Raw genomic sequence first — 15340 nt, 5'->3', positions numbered from 1 at the left:
TACTGTTTTGGATAAATGTTGAATTGAAGCTATTGAACTGCTATCTTTTACCATTAAGTGGGCAAAAATTGTTCCAACCCAGACATGATGCTTGTTTCTTTGTTACAACAAAACTCTACATCACCCCCTTTATAAGTAGATGGAAGCACATGGTGTTGTTACGCCTACTCTCCCCTGGAACTGTTTATGCTTTTTGTTAATCTAATGCTGCTAGTAAAATTAAGCAATGCCACTCTCAAAATTAACTACCGAATCTTAGTTCAAAACTGCAACACTTGTTAGGGATTGGCGGCATTACCATTTTTGTGGCCGCATGTTTCATCCTCCTTTATTGGCCAGTAATTGATTCCTTTTTTGCCTTTGTTAAAACAGGGATATCTATTCAACTTGTTGTTATTGCGACATTTTGCTTCGCTTAATTTTGGTGGAACTGCACAAAAGGAGACCAGATTTCCTTATATGTGTTGAGATCTCTTTTAGGTCTTCCTCACGAGTTGTTTCAAATCTTGGTCTTGAAAGGTCAGTACCGACTTTCCTTAGAATTAACTACTGAATCTTAGTTCAAAACTGCAACACTTGATAGGGATCGGCGGGAGTACCATTTCTGTTAGGGATCGGCCGGAGTACATGTTTAAGAAATGTATTGTTCAGATAATGTCTCTGTTATTATATATCAGTTAAAGTGTTTTAGAAATGGTACTATCCTGCTTTGTAGTTCTTTCTACATGTTTAACCAAGGTATTGTTAAGATAATGTCTCTGTTAAAATGAATCGGTCGCATTGTTTTAGGAATGGTACTTTTCTGCTTTGTCGTTCTTTATACATGTTGAAACAAGGCATTGTTAAGATAATGTCTTAGTTAATATGAATGAATCACACTGATTGAGAATTGCTACTCTCCTGCCCTGTTTCCTATTAACATAAGGTAGATCAGTAGATGTTTTTCTTCTGGAGTACAGTCACCAACCGTTATTTCTCAGTAATTGTTTCCCTTATACCTATTGTTGCTTACAGGGATATCAAAATTAAAGCTCGGTTTTATTCCGACTTTGATTTTAGTTGAACTGCACAAAAGGAGCCAATGTGTCTAAGGCAAACTGCTGCATTAGTGGGTCTAGTTGGTCTTACCACTTTGCAGAAAGAAGCAGTCACTGTTTGCGCTATATTACACAAGGAATGATCGAGAAGCTTTACAGAGTATTAGTAGATGCTGGTGACATGACTAGTCTGCAGAGAGCATAGGAAACTCTACAACACGTGGAGTGCACTGAGCAAAAAGTGCCCAAACAAGTACAAGAATCCAGGACAGGACTCCAAGTCTGTCAATGTCATTCTAAGCAACAATGATGGGGCATATGGGTATGGTAATCTGTTTACCGTACTTTCAGTTTGTTAGTCCACCGATTGGTGGGTTCACACTCGGGCCAATATTCATGTGTGTGCTGATGTGTCTTTGTTTTCTTGCAGCATATAAATACGAAATCCACAGGGATGCTCGGCTTGATTTTAGTGGAACTGCACAAAATGTTCAGATGGTTCGTGTCCTCCATAATACTTCATCATGCACAATACATCGAATGGTTCTCTAATCATTCGTTGTCACCTTGAGCCACCGGACTATCAGGTGACAAACAGATGACAAACCCTGCCTGTTCCACAATCATAGGCATTACATATTTTGAATGGGAAAAGCTTGTCAAAGTTTAATCATTGATGTTAGCAAGAAGACATTAGTTTAATATATTGGAATTGGAAAACCTTGTCAAATTTTGCTCATTGATGTTAGCCAGAAGACATGCATTTGATATTTTTGAGTGGGACGCCCTTTGCTGTGAGCAACGTCGATCGTTTTTTTCCTATTCCTGTCTTTAGTTCAGAAATATTTACTCTGTTGAGATGCATAGTCACATGAATGTTGACTTATGTAAGATATTTTAAGAGTTTGTTCTGAATGTTGTCTATGTAATGCCAGGCCTTGTGAGTTTGATTGCAAAGTTGATCTTGGAATGCCGTGGCATGCGGCATCACAAGCTGTTCACCGTGCCTCCTAAGAATAATGCTTCATATTGTTTTGCATGTTGAGCTAATGCCTGTGATTTGCATGTTATGAAGATCATCCCCTTCTGTTGTTTCTGTGCTAAAGAAGTTCATTGTATTATGTTTCATTCATAGCCTATATGACAACTCGGGTAGGTTAGAGGTGGAACCATATGATATTCCGACCAACTCATCATCTTAGGCCGTGATTGGATCGTTGTTTTCCAACCAAAACCGCTTGTAAATAAAAGCAGATGGTCTCGGGCGAAGCGCTTGGTTGGTTGATTTCGACTAGTAAAATATACACTGGTCTCTCAAATTACACGCGTAACACGCCGGTTTTCGTTACAGACCTTGGGCCCTCGGTTTCATTACGCCTGTATTTTATGCGTTGTTTCCTATGACGAGTAAATTACACGTGTATCTTAATACATGTGTGAAATAAACTAGAGCTCCCAAGTGCGGCCTTACCGTTTCATGCCGTCTCAGTCTCTCGAAGGTGCTCATAGGTGTTCGATGATCCTGGCTTCCTGAATGAGTAGTGGGCGCTATATCAGACCATCCGTAGGGCCCGCGAGGCCCTCTCTGTCGTCCTTCAAGTTGTTGCACTCGCCGTGGCGTCGCCGTCTTGCGTTGTCAACATGGTCAACGAACATGAGGAATGAGGAGATGACTTTACTTGGAGAGGATGACAGTGGGGACCCACCACCGCCATAGCCGCACGTACGCAAGTGCCTCCTTATTATATACAACTGTATTTTTTTTGCTTCCTCCTGGTTTCCCGACATCACGGTCCCACACCATTGTCAACCTATGTAGTCAATAAATGGGAGAATTGCACAAGGAGCGGCCGACGGCAGGGACCAAGCAGCTCGAGCAGTATTTGTGTTTTTGAGGTGTGAGCACTGCAGAGTTTTTTCTTGAGTGATGTTTTCGTTGTTGTTTAGAGGAGAGGAGGGTATTAACTGGGCGGGCTGTGGCCCGTCTAGCCCAGGCCAGATATCCAGCCCAGATACTAATTTTTCGCAAGCTGAAAATGGCTAGCACGACTATACTTTTTTTTGAGGAATACCCAGGCAAGGTCAACTTGTTATTCTCCGTCCCGCTGGGCTCCAAATCTTTCCTAGGAGGGGTGCATTAGGCTTAACAAGAAAATGGGCTTTAAGAAATAATAAATGGGATGTAATTATAAAAACTGGGCAGTAACTATAAAAAATGCAACCAACACGTAATTAGTTTATAAAATATTATTTTTGGATTTTGAAAGTTTTAATTTCATTAATTGTTGCATGCACAATGTTTTGTTGGATTTTTACGTAATAGAAATTTATATTGAAATTGTATTTAATCTGACTACAAATTTTGGGATAAAAATATTATGGATCCCATCAAAATGTGGGAAATTTTATTGAATTCTGTTTTGAACGGTTGGTTGAAATTATTAATCGTTGTCCTAGCTAGAAAATGGGCTGTACTTTTAACAAACTGTAAATGGGCTGTAGTAAATTCCATTAGAATTCAAAAATGGGATGTACATTCTTACAAATCGCAAATGGGCTATAAGTTCTCTGCCACACACTTGTGGGCCTACTAAGTTGACGCGTCCTCTCAAAAAAAAAAGTAAGTTGACGCGTATGCAAGGCTTTGTCAACTTATAGTCAACACACGGTTCTAGCAGAAGTGGCCATTGGATGTCATCCAACAGATGTCATGCTTCTTCTTCAATCTCGGATATTCTAGCTTCAGCCGCCCAAAAAATGATTCCTCCCCCTGACATCTGGGGCGCACCGTTTCGGAGGCTGACCTGTGGGCCTACTAAGTTGACGCGTAGAAAGGGCTTTGTCAACTTAGTCAATATAAACGATTCTAGCTGCACTGAACGTACAATGTCCATCCAACGGCCATCGTGCTTCTTCAACCTCTGGTCTTCTTGCTTCAGCCGCCCAAAGCAGCGCCGTTCTTGCTGCGTGCTCCTGCCTCCCGTGGCCGACTGTGCTGCCGCGGAGGCCTCACCGCCCCCTACTACTACCATCGCTGGCCAGGCCATCCCTCTGCTCTTCCTGCTCCAGCCACAAAAACAAGCGCCGGCAGGACTGCCTGCTCCCTCCTCCCGTGGCCGGCTGTGCTGCCGCGCAGGCCTTAAAGCCCCACCGTACTCCCATCGCTGGCCTAGCCATCCCTCTACTCACCCACACCTGCTGTTATTCTCTGGTGACGACAGACGAACCAGTAAACCCTCGTACTCCCCTCCGCGTGGGAAACAACTACCGAATCTTCCCTAGCTCCGTGTCATTCCCTTCCACGGCCTCGCCGTCGCCCACCGCCCTGGTGCTCTCGGCACGCCATGGTCAACGTGGTCAATGAACGACATCCGTCGGACGTGGACTTTACATGGAGAGGCTGACAGCTGGGCCCACCACCGCACACAAGGAAATGCCTCCTTATTACGCGCAAAATAATGATTCCTCCACCTAACATCTGGGACCCACCAGAGGGGCCTCTGTATTTCGCCGCTAACAGGTCGGACCCACCAGCTATATCTTCGCACGCAAGGAAGTGCCTCCTTATTACAAAAAAAAATGAATACTCCCCCTGCTAGTTGGGACCCAGCATAGTGGGAGGCTGACATGTGGGCCTACTAAGTTGACGGGGACGGAGGGCTTTGTCAACTTAGTCAATATGAGTGATTCTAGCTCCAGTGACCGTACGATGTCCATCCAATGACCGTAGTGCTTCTTCAACCTCTGGTCTTCTTGCTCCAGCCGCCCAAAGCAGTGCCGGTCGTGCCGCCTGCTCCTACCTCCCGTGGCCGGTTGTGCTGCCGCGGAGTCCTCACCGCCCCCTACTACTCCCACCGCTGGCCAGGCCCTGCGGCGACGGCAGCCTCACACCGCAGCCGAACTAGTGAACCCTCGTACTCCTCTCTGCGTGGGCGTGCATTGTCGCGTCTTCCCAGGCTCCGTGTCGTCCCCTTCCTAGGCCTCGCCGTCGTCCACCGCCTTGGTGCTCTCAGCACGGCATGGTCAATGTGGTCAACGACTGACTTCCATCGGAAGAGTACTGTACGTGGAGAGGCTGACAGCTGGGTCCACGGCCGCAGCAAGGAAGTGCTTCCTTATTACGCGGAAAATAATGATTCCTCCACTTGACAGCAGGGACCCACCGGACGGGCCACTGTATTTCACGAAAAAAACGTTCCCCCTGACTGCTAGGACCCACTAGCTACATCTTCGCACGCAAGGAAGTGCCTGACAGTCGGGACCCACCTGGTCGAAGCGTACGTAGCGTTGTCATTCTGGTCGCGAACGTGTACGAACATACTGGTCGATCAGTCTCTCTGCAAGTATGAACCGTGGCCGAGTAAGTAGTGGCACGTGTCTCGTTGTAGAGCACCCGACATAGCAGTTCACGCAGTCCCGTCTAAGTCCTGTACACATATGTACAACCACAGGGCAAAAAATATGGCCACGTACGTACATACGGGCGGGGTCTCGAGCGCGTACTCATGGACGGCCAGGTCTTGTGTACATGGAGAGGCAATGGACGGGAGCAACAACGTCCAGTTCATCGGGCAGCGAACCGGCTGGGTCGGAACGGAAAAACAGCGTCGTGTTCATCGGGAGGCAACAGAACGCGTGCTGTTCATCGGGAGCCAACCGGCTTGGACAGAACAGCCGATGGAAACGAGGCCTGGCGTACCGCAGAACGGAGGAAACGTCCTTGTGTTCGACTGGCCACGGTCGAAATGGGATCCTGTTCATCGGGAGGGGTCTGGCATACCGCAAAACGGAGGAAACAGACTTCTCTTGGACCTCCTACGTTGGAAACGGGGTCCTTTTGATCGGGAGGGGTGTGGCGTACCGCAAAACGGAGGAAACGGACTTGTGTTGGAGCGCTACGGTCGAAACGGGGGTCCTGTTCATTAGGAGGCGTGTGGCGTACCGCAAAACGGGACTCCACGGGATACTATTCATCTCCACCGCCGACCTCCTCTAGCCTCCACGGGCTACTGTTCATCCACCGTCGACCTCCTCCAGCCTCCACCTGCAACTGTTCATCCACGGGCTCCTGTTCATCCATCCTCCACCGCACGCTCCTCCACCGGCTACTGTTCAACAAGCCCTCTCCACAGGGTCCTATTCAACCACCCCTCCGCGGGGTACTGTTCATCCAGCCCTCCACCGGCTACTGTTCAACCAGCCCTCCACGGGGTGCTGTTCATCCAGCCCTCCACGGGGTCCTGTTCATCCACCCACCAACCGACTCGATCGATCGGGGTCCTGTTCATCCAGCGGCAACGACCTCTACTACCACGGGGTCCTGTTCATCCAACCCCCACCGGGAATTGTTCATCCAAACCCCCACCAGGAACTGTTCATCCAAATCCCCCCAACAACACTCACTGTTCATCTAGAGGCAGCATCGACCGGCTTCAGTTAGCAGCAGTAGCGAAGGAATCTGTAGCGATCCGACCTCAGACGGTCAAATCTCTGTGCATAAGTGTCATCTCTGGATCGGTAATGCTGACACACATAGTACTCGAAGGATTTATAGCAGCGTGCAATCACACATTTATTACATCAAATGTCTCAAAAGAGAGCTTATTACAATAATATGGTTTAAGGCCTTCTAAATAAGATAATTGCGGAAGCATCGAAGGTAAATGAGTCCATCAACTCCAACGGCATAGCTGAGTGCACGACAACGACCTAGCACACCTTACTCTTCGTCTGAAAAGTCTGCAACACAATACGTTGCAGCCCGAAACAGGTCAGCACATGGAATATGCTGGCAAAATAACACTGTAGAGCAATGAACAAGATACATGCTACACTACATGCATATATGGCTGGTGGAGGCTCTATGGTTATCATGATTTTTGCGAAAAGCCAATTTTTCCCTACAACAAAGGAATATATTTAATTTATCTACAAAGTTGGTTGATAAACATTGAGAAGGTTCCTCCAACTCAATCCCAATTAAACAGTATTAATAACCCAACAAATTAATTAAGAGGGTGATGAGATCAAATCAATAATTCAAGTACCAGATACTCAAGATGTCTATAACCGGGGACATGGCTAACCATGATTAGTTTGTACACTCTGCAGAAGTTTGCGCACTTTTCCCCACAAGACTCGATCTCCTCCGTTGTATTTCTTGCACTGCATGGTGTTTGAGAAATGGATGACCGAGACACAGTCTTTCCGAAGAGGTCCCCTTAGATAGGCCGGTACACCTACAATCCCCTACATCTACTAGCCCATCATGGAAAGGATTCCCACAACTTACTCAACTATGCCAGAGCCCATAATGGCTTGTGGCTGCACACAGAAGTTTCTAGCATGAATAACCTTATGATCCCTTTGAGCCTGGGTGGCGAACCATAGGATGATCACACTGGTACTCCGGGATATCCCAGGACAACACTGGATTGCTCCAGGTGCCCAGACAACCACTGGGTGCTCCAGGGTGCCTCAACCAATCCAACCAGATGTGTATTAAAGTAGCCACCTTAAGTTAACCATTAATTAACAACTCTCACATCTGTCATGGATACACTCAACCAATCCACGTCTACGAGCATAGCATAGCAGTATAAGCATAACGTAGAAGTAACTCCCAGGGTTTTGACATAAAGGGCAATAGGTTCTACCTCATCAACTACTTCCCAAAACCCACATGTTAAACAGATCCTACTCATGCAATGTTTGAGGATTGGACTAATGCATAAAAATTGGGTAATAAAGGGGTATGATCAAAGTGTTACTTGCCTTGCTGACGATCTGCAAACCCTAGAGACTCGTAGTAGCACGCTTCGCACTCCGGAAATTCTATCGCAAACAAACAATAGCATACATAAGCACTCAAACATAGATACAAGGGTAAAACTCAGATGAAAAAGTCCAAACTGAAAGTTCAACTGAAGTGCTTCGATTTGCAAAAAGAATCAATCAAATCAGAGCTACAAAACTCAAACTACGATCAAAAGAAATTCAAATACAAATCTGCTTGAAAACAAATTTTAAATTGTCAAAATCATGTTCAAGTTGATTAACTGGAAAGAGGGGTTCGAGACGAAGATTTTGGCGTTGGTTTCACTGGATTTGGACGAACGGTTGAAAAGTTGCGAGGGTTTGAAGACCAGGGGCTAATCTGCGATAAAAATAATCGCGGATAGGTCCCTAGCCGAAAATAAAATAAAAAGAAAAGACTAATGAACAGACGTTCATTAGCAGAGACGAATGGACGAACGCGTTCGTGAACAGAGGTGTTCGGGTGAACGTTCGTTAAATAGCCAATTGGAAAAACCGAGAAAACCCTAACCCTAAAAATAAAACCGATCTAGATCTAAACCGAAAAAACGGCGGCGATTTTATCGGTTCCTCGAAAAAAAACGGCGGCGGCGGCAACGAGTTCCGGCGGCGGCGTGGCAACGGCGAGGCGGAGTCGGCGGGGTGCGGCCGCGCGGCGGAGCGAAGCGGCAGCGGCGACGCGGCGCGGGCAGGCAGCGGCGGCTGCGCTGGCGGCGGTGGTGCGGGCTGCGGCGACGGGGCTGGGTGGAGGAGAGGAGGAGGCGGCAGCGGGGTATATAAAGGCCTCGGGGAGGGGGGGGCTTTGGCTTGGGGAAAGGGGGGCGGCGGCGGAGTCCGAGCCGGACTCCTCGTGGAGTCCGCCGGCGGCACGGCGCGGGGAGGCGGTGGCGCGGGCGGGCCAGCCAGCTCGGCTGGGCCTTCGGCCCAGTCGGGCGGGATCTTTTTTTTTATTTTAAGAAAAAGAAATATTTTTGAAAATAATATTTTTTTCTCCAAGTATAATCGAAAAATAAATAAAAACAGTTACGGGCCTGTCTGCTAACTATGTTGCGCACGTGGGCGACGAATAGTTATAGGCCGCACACGCAGTTTGTTTTTTTAATAGAAACTGAAAAGGGAAAAACTGAAAAATAAAAATAAAATTTTATATACTCATATTATATATCTAAATTTTCAAAAAAGATTTTCTACAACATGAACATTTTTCTAGCATCAAATAAATTTCTCAAAAATTTAAATAAAGCAAAGAGTACTAATGTTGCAATAAAACCCAATAAAAATCATTTTAAAAATACCAAAATGATTTCAACTTTATTTCTCTCCAATTTTCTACGGTAGGGAATCATTTTACCCTATTTCCCATATAATTTATTTTTGGAGAAAAATAATTTGAATAAAAACCAAAATAACTCCAAATTAAAAATAATTTCAAAAGGACTTTAAATGTGATCCTTTTAAACTTCCAACTCATATTTCATATGTTTTGTAGAAGTCATTTTATCTTCTCTCATGAAAATCATTGAGGTTCTTAAAGTTTCTGAATTTGAAATATTTCCAAATGAAATTCAAATGTTTTCAAAAACCCTTTTCATTTTAAATGGAAGAAGTCATGTCATCTTCTCTCTAGGGTTTTGTATTTGAAAAGAATTTGAATTCATGGAGATTATAAATGTAAGATGAAAGTTTGGGAAAGTCCTTTTATTCCCTCTCATTTAACTTTCAAAAAGTTTCAAATTTCACTCAATTTCACACAAGCAACCACACCACAATCAAACAAACAATCAGAACTATTTATTTAATATATCATTCCAAAATTTAGAATTTTGGGATGTTACATAATCAATCGGGTTCAGTTAACAATAAGGGATGGATCGATTGCTCGGGTTCAGTAACGCGTAGCCTGCAGTGCAATCGCTCGGGTTCAGTTAGAGCCCAACGCCTCGCTCGGTTTCAGTTAGATCCCAACGCCTCGCACACACGCACGTACGTACGAGAGAAACACACATCGCTCAGCCCCCGACCACCCACCGCAACCGGGAACTCCCCCGATATTTTCCTCGCCCTCGCTTCTACCACGGTTTTCTCCGTCATGGACGGCCCAAAGAATGTCATGCAGTTGCGTCTCCGGCCCGCCCATGACGAAAAGCCCATTTTCTGTCATGATTTTTTGTCATAGAAGTAGGACCCCACCACATCTATGATGATACCGGGTTTTGTCACAATTATCGTCATAGAAGTGTCATAAGCATGACAGATTTTTTTTCGTTTGGCCCAAAATGTCATGGATGTCTCTTTTTTTTGTAGTGATAGATCGATCGGAAAGGATAACTTGGTGTTATTTTAGTACGAACTCTTGGATAGATCGATCAGAAAGGATAACTTTGAGGTGGTTTTGTACCCTACAAACAATTTTATCTTATGTTGTCTGCTAGATAAGAACTTTGGAGTGATTCTTCATTGCACGTTGAGGGATGGTTATATTATCCAATTATATTAGCATTGTTGAGAGACTGCACTAGCGAAAGTAAGGACCCTAGGCCTCATTTTCAAGCATTGCAATACTGTTTGTGCTCACTTATGTTACTTGCTACCTTGATATTTTTTATTGTTCTGATTACAAAAATCAATATACACTATCATTACTACACTTGTATCACCATCTCTTCGCCGAACTAGTGCACCTATACAATTTACCATTGTATTTGGTGTGTTGCGGACACAAGAGACTCTTTGTTATTTGGTTGCAGGGTTGTTTGAGAGAGACCATCTTCATCCTACGCCTCCAACCGATTGATAAACCTTAGGTCATTGATACGTCTCCAACGTATCTATAATTTTTGATTGTTCCATGCTATTATATTATCTGTTTTGGATGTTTTATATGCATTAATATGCTATTTTATATTATTTTTAGGGACTAACTTATTAACCTAGTGCCCATTGCCAGTTGTTGTTTTTTTCTTTGTTTTTGGCTTTTACAGAAAATCAATATCAAATGGAGTCCAAACGGAATAAAACTTTATGATAATTTTTCTTGGACTAGAAGAAACCTAGAAAGCTTCACGAGCAGGCCAGAAGACCTACGAGGAGGCCACATGCCCTAGGGGCACGCCCCTAGGCTTGTGGGCCCCACGGAGACCCTCCAACCCTAACCCCACCACTATAAATTCTCAAATATCCCCCCTACGTCACAGGGCACACCAAAAATACTTTTCCGCCACCGCAAGCTTCTGTTCTCGTGAGATCCCATCTTGGGGCTTTTTTCGGCACTCCGCCGAAGTGGGATTTGATCACGGAGGGCCTCTACACCAACCTTGCTGCCCTCAGTAGTTTACCATGAACCTAAGGGTCCATATAGTAGCTAGATGGCTTCTTCTCTCTCTTTGATCTTCAATACAATGTTCTCCTCGATGTTCTTGGAGATCTATTCGATGTAATCTTCTTCTACGGTGCGTTTGTTGAGATCGATGAATTGTGGATTGATACGTCCATTTTGCATCATGCTTTTATATTGATATTTATTGCATTATGGGCTGTTATTACACATTATATCACAATACTTATGCCTTTTCTCTCTTATTTTATAAGGTTTACATGAAGAGGGAGAATGCCGACAGCTGGAATTCTGGACTGAAAAAGGAGCAAATATTAGAGACCTATTCTGCACAACTCCAAAAGTCCTAAAACTTCACGGAGCATGTTTTTGGAATATATAAAAAATATTGGGTGAAGAAAGTACCAGAGAGGGGGCCACCAGCCAGCCACAAGGGTGGAGGGAGCGCCCTACCCCCTGGGCGCGCCCCCCGTCCTTGTGGGCTCCTTGGTAGGCCTCCGACGCCCATCTTCTGCTATATGGTGTGTTTTGACCTAAAAAAATCAGAAGGAAGCTTTTGGGATGAACCGCTGCCGTCTCGAGGCGAAACATGGGCAAAACCAATCTAGGGCTCCGGCGGAGCTGTTCTGCCGGGGAAACATCCCTTTGGGAGGCGAAAATTGAAGCCATCATCATCACCAACGACCCTCCCATCGAGAGGGGGTCAATCTCCATAAACATCTTCACCAGCACCATCTCCTCTCAAACCCTAGTTCATCTCTTGTATCTGATCTCTGTCTCAAAACCTCAGAGTGGTACCTGTGGGTTGCTAGTAGTGTTGATTACTCCTTTTAGTTGATGCTAGTTGGTTTATCCGGTGGAAGATTATATTTTCAGATCCTTAATGATAATTAATACTCCTCTGATCTTGATCATTAATATGCTTTGTGAGTAGTGACGTTTGTTCCTGAGGACAAGGGAGAAGCCTTGTTATAAGTAATCATGTGAATTTGGTATTCGTTCGATATTTTGATGAGATGTATGTTGTCTCTCCTCTAGTGGTGTTATGTGAACGTCGAATACATGACACTTCACCATCGTTTGGGCCTAGGGGAAGGCATTGGGAAGTAATAAGTAGATGATGGGTTGCGAGAGTGACAGAAGCTTAAACCCTAGTTTATGCGTTGCTTCGTAGGGGGCTAATTTGGATCCATATGTTTCATGCTATGGTTAGGTTTACCTTAATTCTTCTTTCATAGTTGCGGATGCTTGTGAGAGGGGTTAATCATAAGTGGGAGGCTTGTCCAAGGAAGGGAAGCACCCAAGCATCGGTCCACCCACATATCAAATTATCAAAGTAACGAACGCGAATCATATGAGCATGATGAAAACTAACTTGACAACAATTCCATGTGTCCTAGGGAGCGCTTTGCTTTATATAAGAGTTCGTCCAGGCTTGTCCTTTGCCACAAAAAGGATTGGGCCACCTTGCTGCACCTTGTTTACTTTTGGTACTTGTTACCCGTTACGAATTATCTTATCACACAACTATCTGTTACCGATAATTTCAGTGCTTGTAGAGAATACCTTGTTGAAAACCGCTTGTCATTTCCTTCTGCTCCTCATTTGGTTCGACACTCTTACTTATCAAAAGGACTACGTTAGATCCCCTGTACTTTTGGGTCATCTAGACTCTTTTCTGGCGCCGTTGCCGGGGAGTGAAGCGCCTTTGGTAAGTGGAATTTGGTAAGGAAACCTTTATATAGTGTGCCGAAATTTACTGTCACTTCCTACTATGGAAAATAATATTTTGAGGGGCTTGTTCGGGGTATCTTCACCTCGACCAGAAGAGCAAAGAGTTTCTCCTCAACCTACTGCACCTACTGAAAATATTTATTATGAAATTCCTTCGGGTATGATGGAGAAACTGCTAGCTAATCCTTATGCAGGAGATGGAACATTACATCCTGATATGCACCTGATCTATGTGGACGAAGTTTGTGGATTATTTAAGCTTGCAGGTATGCCCGAGGATGTTGTCAAGAAAAAGGTCTTCCTTTATATTTGAAGGGAAATGCATTGACATGGTATAGGCTATGTGATGATATTGGATCATGGAACTACAACCGATTGAAATTGGAATTTCATCAGAAGTTTTATTCTATGCATCTGGTTCATCGTGATCGGAATTATATATATAATTTTTGGCCTCGTGAAGGAGAAAGTATCGCTCAAGCTTGGGGAGGCTTAAGTCAATGTTATATTCATGCCCCAATCATGAGCTCTCAAGAGAAATTATTATTCAAAAAGTTTATGCTCGGCTTTCTCATAATGATCGATCCATGCTCGATACTTCTTGTACTGGTTCCTATATGAAGAGGGATATTGGATTCAAATGGGATTTATTGGAAAGAATTAAGCGCAATTCTGAAGATTGGGAACTCGACGAAGGTAAAGAGTCAGGTATAAACCTTAAGTTTGATTGTGTTAAATCTTTTATGGATACCGATGCTTTTCGTGATTTTAGCACTAAATATGGACTTGACTCTGAGATAATAGCTTCTTTTTGTGTATCTTTTTCTACTCATGTTGATCTACCTAAGGAGAAGTGGTTTAAATACCATCCTCCCATTGAAGTTAAAGTAGTAGAACCTATTAAAGTTGAAGAAGAAACTATTACTTATAATGTTGATCCTATTGTTCCTACTGCTTATATTGAGAAACAACCTTTTCCTGTTAGAATAAAGGATCATGCTAAAGCTTTAACTGTGGTTCATAAGAGTTATACTAGAACACCTACACCCTTTGAGAAAATTAAAGTTGAACCTAGTATTGCTATGGTTAAAGATCTCTTGGTTGATAATATTGATGGGCATATTATTTATTTTTGTGATGAAGCTGCTAGAATTGCCAAACCCGATGTGAAAGATAAATATAGACCTGTTGTTGGCATGCCTATTATTTCTGTTAAAATAGGAGATCATTGTTATCATGGCTTATGTGATGTGGTTGCTTGTAGCGACCAGACCTCAAATGGCCTGTGCTGCTGTGCACCAGTGTCATCCCTGGATCAGTAATGCTGACACACACAGTACAAATGGAGGATTTATAACAGAGTGGCAGTCACACACTTATTACATCGAATATCTCCGAAGAGATTAAGTATAATAAACATGGCTTAAGGCCATCTAAAAACGATAACAGCGGAAGACTTGGAAGATAAGTGAGTCCATCAACTCCAGCGGCATCACTGAGTATAAGACCACGACCTAAGGCACCTTACTCGTTGTCTGAAAAGTCTGCAACATGACACGTTGCAGCCCGAAAACGGGTCAGCACATAGAATATGCTGGCAATGTAACACATAGAGAGTAATGAACAATAATAATGCTATACTATATGCATTTATGGCTGGTGGAAAGCTCTATGGTTACAGTTTTGCGAAAAGCCAATTTTATCCTACTTCAAAAAGGAATAAATTTTATTTAACTATCATGGTGGTTGTGAAACATTGAGAAGGTACCTCCAACTCAATCCCAATTAAGTATCATCATTAACCCAACAAAATTAATTATAAGTATAACGGTGATGAGATTCAAATGATAATCCAAGTACTAGATACTCAAGTTGTCCATAACCGGGGACACGACTAATCATGATCAGTTTGTACACTCTGCAGAGGTTTGTGCACTTTTCCCCACAAGACTCGATCGCCTCCGCTTGATTCTCGCACTGCATGTTGTTTGAGAAACGGATGACCGAGACACAGTCTTTCAGAAACAGTCACTCTCTACTCTGGATGGACCGGTACACCTACTTTCCCCTACATCTGCTAGTCCACCTCTTCAAGAGATCCTGTAACCTACTCAGCTATGCTAGAGCCCATAATAGCTTGCGGCTGCACACGGAAGTTTCTAGCATGAAAAATCTTATGATCCCTTTGAGCCTGGGTGGCGGACCTTATACATACAGACAACACTGGGTTCTCCAGGTGTCTCAATCCACCCAGATGTGAGCTTTAGTTGCCACCTTAAGTTGAACCATTAGTAAACACTCACATCTGTCATGAATATCTCTCAAACCCAATCCACGTCTACGAGCATAGCATGGCAATAATATAAGCAACGTAGAAGTAACTCCCAAGGGTTTGATAAAAGAAACAGGTAATAGGTAC

The sequence above is a fragment of the Aegilops tauschii genome, chromosome 7 (genome assembly GCF_002575655.3).
Source record: "Aegilops tauschii subsp. strangulata cultivar AL8/78 chromosome 7, Aet v6.0, whole genome shotgun sequence".
Classification (NCBI taxonomy): Eukaryota; Viridiplantae; Streptophyta; class Magnoliopsida; order Poales; family Poaceae; genus Aegilops; species Aegilops tauschii.
The sequence above is the reverse complement of the archived record's forward strand: the minus strand, read 5'-3'. Positions refer to the sequence as shown.